Genomic DNA, 10,575 nt, shown 5'->3' on the forward strand with positions numbered 1-10,575 from the left:
TTTCTACTATTTTGACTCTGGATATCGATTGTCCAAGATCGTGTCCTCTGAGACTCTGTACTATACCTGTCCATTCTGGATAAATTAGAGTGTAACCCCAATAGGATATAACTTCTTCAAACACCAAGAACTAACATGCAAATGATTAGAAGTAGCATGCAACCATAGATTTTGACATGCAACTGATTAGAAGCAACATGCAACCACCAAATTCACCAAGAACTAACATGAAAATGATTAGAAGTACCATGCAACCATAAATTTTGACATGCAGTTGATTAGAAGCAACATGCAATCATAAATTATGACATGCAAGATCTGGGTAGTTGTCAAAACTAACATGCAAGATCTGGGTAGTTGTCAAAATTGACATGCAAACTTCTACAACCACCAAATTCACCAAGAACTAACATGTAAATGATTAGAAGTAGCATGCAACCATAAATTTTACATGCAGCTGATTAGAAGCAACATGTAACCATAAATTATGACATGCAAGATTTGGGTAGTTCTCAAAATTGACATGCAAACTTCTACAACCACCAAATTCACTAAGAACTAACATGAAAATGATTAGAAGTAGCATGCAACCATAAATTTTGACATGCAGCTGATTAGAAGCAACATGCAATCATAAATTATGACATGCAAGATCTGGGTAGTTGTCAAAACTGAAATGCAAGATCTGGGTAGTTGTCAAAACTGACATGCAAGCTTCTACAAACCCTCAGGCTGGCAAGATCATGGCTCTGATACCACTAAAATGTCCCTTTTCTAATTTTGTATGATATTTCAAGCCTCTAATCATATCTTCAAGATCAAACAACTAATATCACAAAGATCCACCAAATTTCTCAAGAAACCCCAAATCGGGTATGCTGAAAATAGTGCCAAAAGCTTCACAACTTCACAAATTATTAATAAATCTGAAAATGGAAATTTTTACAGAAATTTCAGTAGTATAACAGCCTACAAAATGAGATTTCTAGATCCATATAGCCTTTACACAACAGCTCACAAATGTAGGACAAAAACTATGCTCATCGGGCTCCCGAAATTAACACAAAAATGCCCAGAAACACCACAAAAATACTAATAATCTATCTCAGAAGTTTAATCACGTCCCAATACATATATTCAGCTCTATTTTAACATCTTAAAGTCTGAAATATAGCAGCAACCCAAACTGATATGAAATACTCAACTGAAAACACCAAACTCATACAAAAAACACACCCGAAAACTCACAAATCTGCACTGTTCAGCACAAAGGCAAACTTTGTATGAGCATGCACATGGAATGGCTTCAAACTCCTGTCCTTAGCCTTCCTGAAAACTTGCAAACTCCCATTCTTGGGTCTCCCTGAAAACCTGCAAACTCTCGTTCTTGGGTCTCCTCCACAGGTTTGGCAGCCTCTGAAGAATAACAAAGAATGAGCAAAATCAAGTTCTGGAATCCGTCGAAAATGCCTCCAAACTCCTAAAAAGAGGGCATAACTGTAACTCACGTCCAAGAGAGGTTAATGAAACATATTTTAATAATAATTTTCATTTATTAGTCCAAGGGTTTCCAAAGATTAACCCCCTTTTTCCGAAACTTCACTTTCTTGGGCCTGCCTGCCTTAGCAAAGATTATTATTTTTTAATTATTTGAAAAGGGGACATGACATTAGACTCAACTTATGATCAACTATGGATTTTTTTCATACACTTGACATTGATTACAAATACATTGATTTTGTTATGAGACTAGTAGCATTAGACCTAATTCACACTAGGATGGATTGTCTAATATAAGTTAACAACTTGATTAGCTAATGTGAGTTACCTTATGGATAAATACCTTATATTTTTCATCTTATCTCGTCATGATAATTAGATAGTTTTAGTAATTGAAATTATGGCCAATTGAATTGAATAGATATTGTGTTGTGGTGAATACATTCGACATAAGGTGACTGTGAAAATGGAAATCAAGTTTGGGTTATGTGATTATTGTTTTGAAGTAAATTATGTATCATTTAATTCTAAATAAAGAAGTATGGAAATGAATAGAATATAGATAACACAATGAATATTAGTGATACTCGTTATGTTATTTTAAGGGATGTTATGATTTGAATCCTATAATTAGTGAGAGCTTTTAATGTAATACCCCATCTCATTATAGACTTAGAATCAATTGTAAGAATTTGATTAATGTACATGTAAGATATAAGGTGTTATGATACATACATTATGAATTACTAATATGGCTACTATTCTTGAAAATATTGTACTTAGAGAAGTGGTTATAGTAAAATGAATGATACATATTTGTAAATGATTTTCATACGCAAATGATTCAAAGGAAAATGATGTTGGAATATGATATCGATCTAATGTGTTGATCTATGGTTGATTGGGATATGTATTAATGTTTACAGTCATATATTTATATATATGTTTGGTTCACTGATGTTTAAATTGAATTGTGCAGAGGATGATTATGAAGATCTTCGAGGAATCTATGCCAACTCTTTACAATAGTCAAAGTTGCCACAATGCAAATTATGTAAAATTGGATGTAAACTAAAGTTGGACTTTAGAGGGGTTAAAATGGACCCTAAAGTGCATTTTGGGTTAAAAAAACCTAACCCACTTATACTACCTAGGGTTGGGGGCTAGTTTTAGGTCAAATCATGGTTAAAGCTTTCATTATGACACCTCAAAGGTACCACTTCCCAAGAGTGACGAAAATCATAAAGTAGGAGACACTCCATGCCTTCTCCCCTTTTTAGGAGATGTGATATTTGAGTGAGAAGTCCTATGAAAGATGTATAGGTTGGAAACTATGTTTTAGGTTGGGTCATGTAGGTCCTTATGTGAAACCTTGGTTATGTAGCTTTGAATAGGGTCAAACATAAGTAAAATTCGTATGCAAACTTTAATTGAGCTTTCAAAGGGTTAGGATGACTCCTAGTGTTAGTTTAGTACTTGTTTTGAATGCCCACATGGTAGACCTAGGGGTTTTGGGCATTTTTACTCATTTATACTCTTATTATGGACTTGGGGGACCACCCAAAAGTTGCTTTTACCAAGGTGGCCGAAAATGAAGGACAACTCTTGAAGAATGTGAAGACTTGGAAGGACAAAAGCTTCTCTTGAAGATTGTAAAAGGAGGAACACCAACCAAGGACAATTAATGTGAATAAGATAGGTAAGGAGGAGAAACCAATGTCACCCACACCCTTCCCAAGAAGGCTTGGGAGATGTAGAAGAAGGAGAGGGTTTTAAGAAGCGTAGGGGGGAAAACATTGAGGGGATGGAACCACTCTACATTTTGAAGACAAATTTTGCTTAATGGAGTGAGGAGGAGATGGAGGAAGAGGAGGAAGGATTATGGGTTGAAGATGAAGATCTATCTAAAGGGAGAGCTCTTGAAAAGATAAGTAACTTATATGCATTTAGAGTAGTTCTTACTTATTGAGATGAAATATTGTTAGAAAAATTATTCCATAATGTTTCAGAGAGAACTCTTAGGATTGCATCCATGATCTCTTGGTTGAAATGAGTTCTCTTGCTCGGGGGTATGGCTAGGGCACAAGCGGCCTCATCATGCCATTATGGTAGGGTGGAAAAGGGCACTTGTGTGAATGGTTTTAATAATGATTGTTGTAATCTTGCAAATGAATATGAATGAAATTTTAGATCTTAAGTTTTTGATAATATATTTAAACTTTTGTATGAGAGAAGAAGTTGTGATAAAGATTATAGAAATGATGCTATTGTTATTTGAGATATTGTAAATCTGTTCTAAAAGCTATTGTTATTTATGGTATTGTTAGTTAAGAGAAATTATTTTGGATGTTAAATTTGTGAGTTAGTTCATTAGAAACAAGTGGCTAATGCTCAAGATCATTTTATCAAAATATCTATTGTGGATCTAAATATTGACTCTAAATCTTGATAGTTATTTGATAAATTTAAATAAGTTTTTGGTAGAAAAAAATGGGCATGACACATTTGGGGTTTTGTTGAGATCGCATTTACTGCAGACATCAGATTGTGATGAAAATCACCACTAGCTCCCCCATTTTGATTGAGCATTCTCCTAATAGCCAGTGAGCTTGATGGAAGATCAAAATCACCAAAGGCAAGCATGTGAAATATAAACAAACAAGATCAGGTAAAATGGATTTTTGTTGAGGTAAAGGTGGCATGGGAAAGATCAATAGCAGGACTAGAAAATTTTTACATTCATCAAATTAAAGATCTACTGAATGAGATTAAAAAATAGGGGCCTTCAATTAATTTTTTCTTGGCTAAGTGCCTCATTTACCACTTTGAAAGGGCTAAGATGCTGCACAAATATTTACATGTCTTCATTGAGGTAAGAAAAACATATCCAAAGTTGAATAATCTTCTTTACAATCATCTTTTTGATGTTTTCTGTAAAATCAGGAAAGATAAAGGAGGCTCTCACTCTATTGCATGCAATGTTGAGGGCCAACTATGTGTCAAATAAGATCATTTTGAGAGAAGCATTTTTGACATTGTTAAAGGAAAACAAATTACAAGAGGTAGAGATGACTATAGTTCACATCAGTGAGAAATGTTGCAAGTCTTTCCCAGATACCCTTAAATTTACTCAGTTCACTAATGCAATGTGTAAAGTAGGGAATGCAGACAAGGCCTAGGAGATTGTCCATTTAGCAAAAACTTGGGGATGTCCCTCAGTGTAGTGCCCTTCAATGTGATATTGTATAGCCTTGGCCATTGTGGCAATTTCTCTAGAATTGATTTTCTTTTCTTTGAGATAGAAGAGATGAGAATCAAATCAAATATTACAACTTGTAATACTCTATTAGGAGCATATTGTGAGTGGGGTTATATTGATGAAGCATTGGAATTGTTAAATAGAATGAGGCATGGTCATTGTTGTCCGGACAAAATTAAATTTACTATCTTGATTGGTGGCCTCTATAGAGTAAGCAAAGTAAATGAAGCTCTTATATTGGTGGCTAAGATGGGTGATGCTAATTGTACCCCAGATGAACTTATATTTACTACTCTGATTGCTGGTCTCTATAAGGTTAACCGAGTAGATGAGGTTCTTTGATTAGTTGCTAAAATACTGCAGGCTCATTGTTCTCCTAATATAATTAGATTCACTACCCTAATTAATGGATTTTACAGAGTGGAGAGGGTAGATGAAGCTATATTTTTCTTAAAATCAATAGTTTAGTTAATCATTTTTCTTAAAAAAATCAAAAAAAAAAGTAAGAATAATAACATATTTTTGTTTTGGTGGATCCAAATGTTTGCTTGTTGAATGTGTTATTTCTTTGTTCCATATCTTTGTAAGGAATTTTCTTGTAGTCTTGATAGGTTGATGAACACAAACATTATGTATGTATTGTAAATTTGTCTGCAAATGTTTTCTACTATATTTTGCTTTCTTAAGTTTTGGAAGTGGGTGTTAGGATTTATTATATCAATAGAATGTGATAATTTAAATTGTTAGAATCAAGAGTGGTTAGATAAACTTATCTAAATATTAGATAAAGAGTTAAAAGGTTGGAATTCTCACTATTTGAGTGTGTGTTGTGGTAGCTAAGGTAAGAAAATTGCAAAGACTGTGTATCTAAAATAAGAAGATTGCTTAGGTAAAGATTTATTTTATAATCAAAGGGCATTATAGAAGGTTGGGTTTTGCATGGAAACGATTATTTAATATAAAATATGGATGATGATCTATACCATATATTCAAGAAAAAACAAAGTTGTCGAGTATAACTGAAGAGATACATATTGATAAGTATGTTGAAGGAAGGTAGGGATGTATATTACTAGGATAATGAAATTTATTTATCTTTTGGATAAACTGAAAGATATAAAATGAAATTTTATAATATATATTAATATATTTTTCATCTAGACCAAAAAAATTTCACAATTTGAGTCATGGTTAAACTTAGGGTAGAGTTGAAGTAGAGTTGAATTGATTATAGAATTAGGGTTAGGGTTTAATAATAATTGGAGTTAAAAAATAATTTTAAGATTAAAATTAAGAAATTGGGTATTTATTTTGATCATCATTAGATGACAATATTAATGCACTTTACTTGAAAGATCATCATCTCATCTCCTGCTCTCTCCATGCAGTACATATGTTTAAACCTATGAAAAACTTAATAATTTGATTAATACATTTCATAATAAATATATTGTAAAATTACTGATTATCTCGTTGGTATGATATATTATTTGAAATTAATCTTGATTTTTTTCTTATGCATTAAGAACTATTAACAAATGTATTTATGAATAAAAGAGAAAGCCCCAAATAAAGTTTTTTTTTTCCATAAAATTATTTAACAATAGAGTTGTTTCAAACACAGTACCTCTACTATTCTTGCAATTTTATGTTGTTTTCTTATTCATTTTTGTGTTTTAGCAACTACAATTTCCATATTTTATTTCACATATAAATACATAGGGATTAGGATTAGAGCTATAATTTGAATTAAAATTAGATTGAGAAATAAGGTTTGGGTTAAAATAAAAGATGAAATATTATTATGTTCTCAAAATATTAGAAAATATTAAATATTAATCTATGTTTAAATATAATATTTATATAGTAATTTAGAAAAATAAAATTAGACTTATTAAATATTCAAAAAAATAAATTATTTTACATAATAAAAACATTCTAACAATTGTTGTTTCTAAATTTTATGTAACGTTTTTTTACATCTTCAATTCTTATAGTCTAGCAATGCAAGTAAGAATTTTATTAGGAGTTCATGGATTAATACTTATTGTTTTTTAAACAAAAAAATAATACAATATAACTATAGTGATGGGTAGATGGGGGAAATTATATAAGAGTGGAGTGAGACAGGAATAATGAGATGGATATAAAAGGGATATATGGAAGAAGAAATGAGGGAAAAATAGGAAAAGATTGGTGATATATGGATCAAAATCAAATATCAAAGTGGGGGATAGTTGTGAAGGGATAGATAAAGAGGAAGAAGTAGGGGAAAAGAAATAGAAACAAGAGTGAGGAGAAATGCAGAGATGTAGAGAGAGAGGGGAAATATAAGAGAAAGGTAGGCAGAGAGACAGAAGAAGTGTGTATGTGTGAGTAAGAAAATATATATGGACTAACATCTAAATTGTGTCTAGAATAAAATATCTAGATGGTCTCTATATTCAAACTACTTATATTTTTCACAAGTACTCTAAACTAAAAAATAATCCATATATAATTATATAGAAAACAACAAAATCAAATGAGAAATGAAATAAAATGTAATTATCTTGAATGTATAGATAAAAAAGGGGAAATTTTCCCATCAAATATTTTATTATGAGAAATCCTTCTACACCATCAATATAGTGAAATCATTTCATATATATAACACTATCGGCATAATCCTTGCACCCTTCAAAGGTGCACTACATATAAAAGAACATTAATGAGTTCAATGCACTCAATGTAGTGGCCCTCTACCCAGTTTACAGATGATAGTTATCCACTCTAACATTAAATTTGAATTTTTTTAAACGCATAATATTCATTTCTTCCAACAATATTACTTTACCTATTGTTTATTGAATACTATAGTTGCCTACTCATTAACACAAGGAGCAGACTAGTAGTGGGAGTGAAAAGTGAAGGCATCTTGACAATAGTGCTCTTCACTAGCAGTGCTCAATTTTGTCAAGATGTGTTCACTTTCTTCTATGTTTCATTAGGGTTTTCCCACTTCTACAGGTGCTCATAGGAACAATGTCCTCTACACCCATCATGAATTACCTAGCTATTAATTTCTTTTATTGACCACAACAATGGCCATGAGATTTTTGTCTAGGACTTTATAGATTCCCTAGTGGAAGAGAGGAAGGCACTATTCAGCCCAACCAGAAAATTCATATCATGACTTTCTCTATGAAGAAACTAGAGCTAGAGATGGCTCTGAAGAGTTCATTCCTCAAAGCCAATGATCCCCACTACTTTTCTCTTCTCTCACATGGACACATTAGAGAATGACAACTATGAGAAAAAGCTTTTCAAAGTACTTTACCTTGTTAATGGATTGATTTGCCAAATTTTTTGAAATTTGGAATTTGAAATGATGGTTGTCATTCCATCACTGTACAATGTTAATCTTATCAGCAAGATTTGTCTTGCATCATTGATTGAACACATGCGTGGAGAAATATAGAACTAAGAACATTCCAGAAATTCATTTTCCTGATTTTTGTGTTAAAAAAATAAATTTATCCCCCAGTAAAATTACTATTAGCCAAATTTGTGATTGAAAATTAATTTAAAAATAAAATCATATTTAAACTTTAGAATTGTACTAGTTTTTATTATCAAAATTAATTGTTTTGAATCTACCGAGAACATTAGTTCAGGGACTAAAAATTGGATAACGCAATTTTTGAATTGTTGTTCCCAATTCTTTGATTTCCCGTTGCTCCAATTTTTGTGTGTGCACTCTATTTTTTCCAAAATTTCTTCGGCCTCTCCCCCACATTTCACCTCCCGAATACATTATATTTCCCAACTTGGAATAAATGCATCCGTGCTATTAGAAGAAGTTAGACGTAAAATTTAAGAAAATCATTGAGATAGGTTGCTTGGGCAGGTGAAGGAAAAGGCTATCCATATTTTTTAATAAATAAAGGAAATGGTTGTCTATATTTTTGATAAATATTTATGTAGGTGTTAATCTTTGATGGACCATTTTCACTTCTTTGATATTTAATTCATATTTTCATACATTTTCCACTCTAATTCATAACTTAACAATTTTAATTTAATAAATTTGATTCAATACTTTCTATTTTCAATATATTTATAAAACAAAAAAATTATATGACTAAAATTATATATTTAGTTTAATTACTTCAAATTTAGCTAATTTAGATTTATCAATTATAAAAGAGTAATTGAATATCTATTTTAATTCATTTATAATATTAAAAATTCTAATTTATGATTATAATATTTTATTTGTTTTATTTAAAAAATGATTTTCTTATCATAAAATTTAAATAACATCTTAAACCTTATTTATTTAATTTTCTAACTTCCACATACTTAAGAGCATAATCAACTTATATTTAAATTTAACCTATTTGATAAAGTAGAAATAAAACACGAGCTAAGGGTAGAAATATAAATAATAATCCAATATTGAATAACACTATTGGTGTGAGCTCCTACCAAACGGTCCACACCTAGGGTCTAATAAGTCATAATCAAACATTAACTTATAACTCATAATTCAATTTAATTTCATATATTAAATAAATAATTTTAAAAAATTAACATCATCATAAGTAATATAGATATCATGAATCACAATCTCTATATCATATTGCATCTAATTACCCATAGAGATACATTAAAACATATCACAATTTAATTAACTAATGTCGTATAATCATCCAAAATAAAATCTATTAAGGTGAAAGTTCAACAACCTAATCAAATAGTCATAAATCCATAGAAATATGCTAGAAAATAGGTCTATCCAAGGGAAAATCGTGACGTCAATATTCTGGCTAGGATATGTATTTTAAAAGATCTTGGAAAGTCTTGGCTTTCAGGTTTTGAGATCCAAGTTTGGAGTTCTAACACAAAAGTTCGACCTTGATCCACCAGACATGATGACCTGATTTTAGAGTGTGGGTCTCACTTGGATGGAAAAAAAATGTATAATATTTAGATACCATCTCTATTGCATATGAATGTCCAATGTATCATGGGGATAACCAAATCAGGACTTTTTTTACGTAGCCTAGATATACATGGCATTGACCCTCTTTTCATGTCTGCAAAATAAGTTAATATTTCATCTCCTCATGTTTCAAATATGTGTTTGGACACCGATGCATATTTTGATAGGTGACAAATGGTAGGTTATTCTTCACAACCTTCTCTAGTTCAACATGTTATTTATCCCGTACCACACGGAGATGAGCCCAAGACCCGAGTGTGTCTTCATGGCAATATGTAATCCGCAAGTTCTAACTATAGGGCTGAAAATTTCATAGGCCCCCATGTTGGATACAATTTTTCAAATTGTGTGTTGTCTTTGATGTCACACAAATGTCATATCAGTCATCAGATAGTGTCTACCGAGCTCAGAAGGTCAGCAAAGGACAGTGTCTACCAAGCTCAGAAGGTCAGCAAGGCAAAGGACAGTATCTACCGAGCTCAAAAGGTCGGCAAGGAAAAGGACAATGTTTACTGGGCTTACTCAGTCATCAAAGGAAATATGACTAAAGCAGTTCTTACCAAGCTCACTCGGTCATCAAAGGAGATGTGACTGAAGCAATTCTTATCGAGCTCACTCGGTCATCAAAAGAAATGTGGCAGAAGCAGTTCTTACTGAGCTCTCATGAAGGAATTCAATTCTTACCGAGTAAACTTGGCAGCCAAAGGATTTTATAGATAAATTGCAATGCTAACCGAGTCAAGAAGGTTAACTCAAGAAATTTCTGGAAGTAGTATTTACCGAGCACGGTCGGCCAGTAAAGGATTTCACTATTTTATGAAATAACATT

At 31.7% G+C, this 10,575-nt stretch overlaps 1 pseudogene; it reads left to right on the top strand.

Annotated features, from left to right (window-relative positions):
• Positions 1-3,358: 3,358 nt before the first annotated feature.
• On the top strand, positions 3,359-5,227 carry LOC149544174 (pentatricopeptide repeat-containing protein At5g28460-like; annotated as a pseudogene).
• Positions 5,228-10,575: the final 5,348 nt, after the last annotated feature.

The sequence above is a fragment of the Cupressus sempervirens genome, chromosome 8, assembly GCF_028749045.1.
Source record: "Cupressus sempervirens isolate cs-2001-9-10 chromosome 8, ASM2874904v1, whole genome shotgun sequence".
Classification (NCBI taxonomy): domain Eukaryota; kingdom Viridiplantae; phylum Streptophyta; class Pinopsida; order Cupressales; family Cupressaceae; genus Cupressus; species Cupressus sempervirens.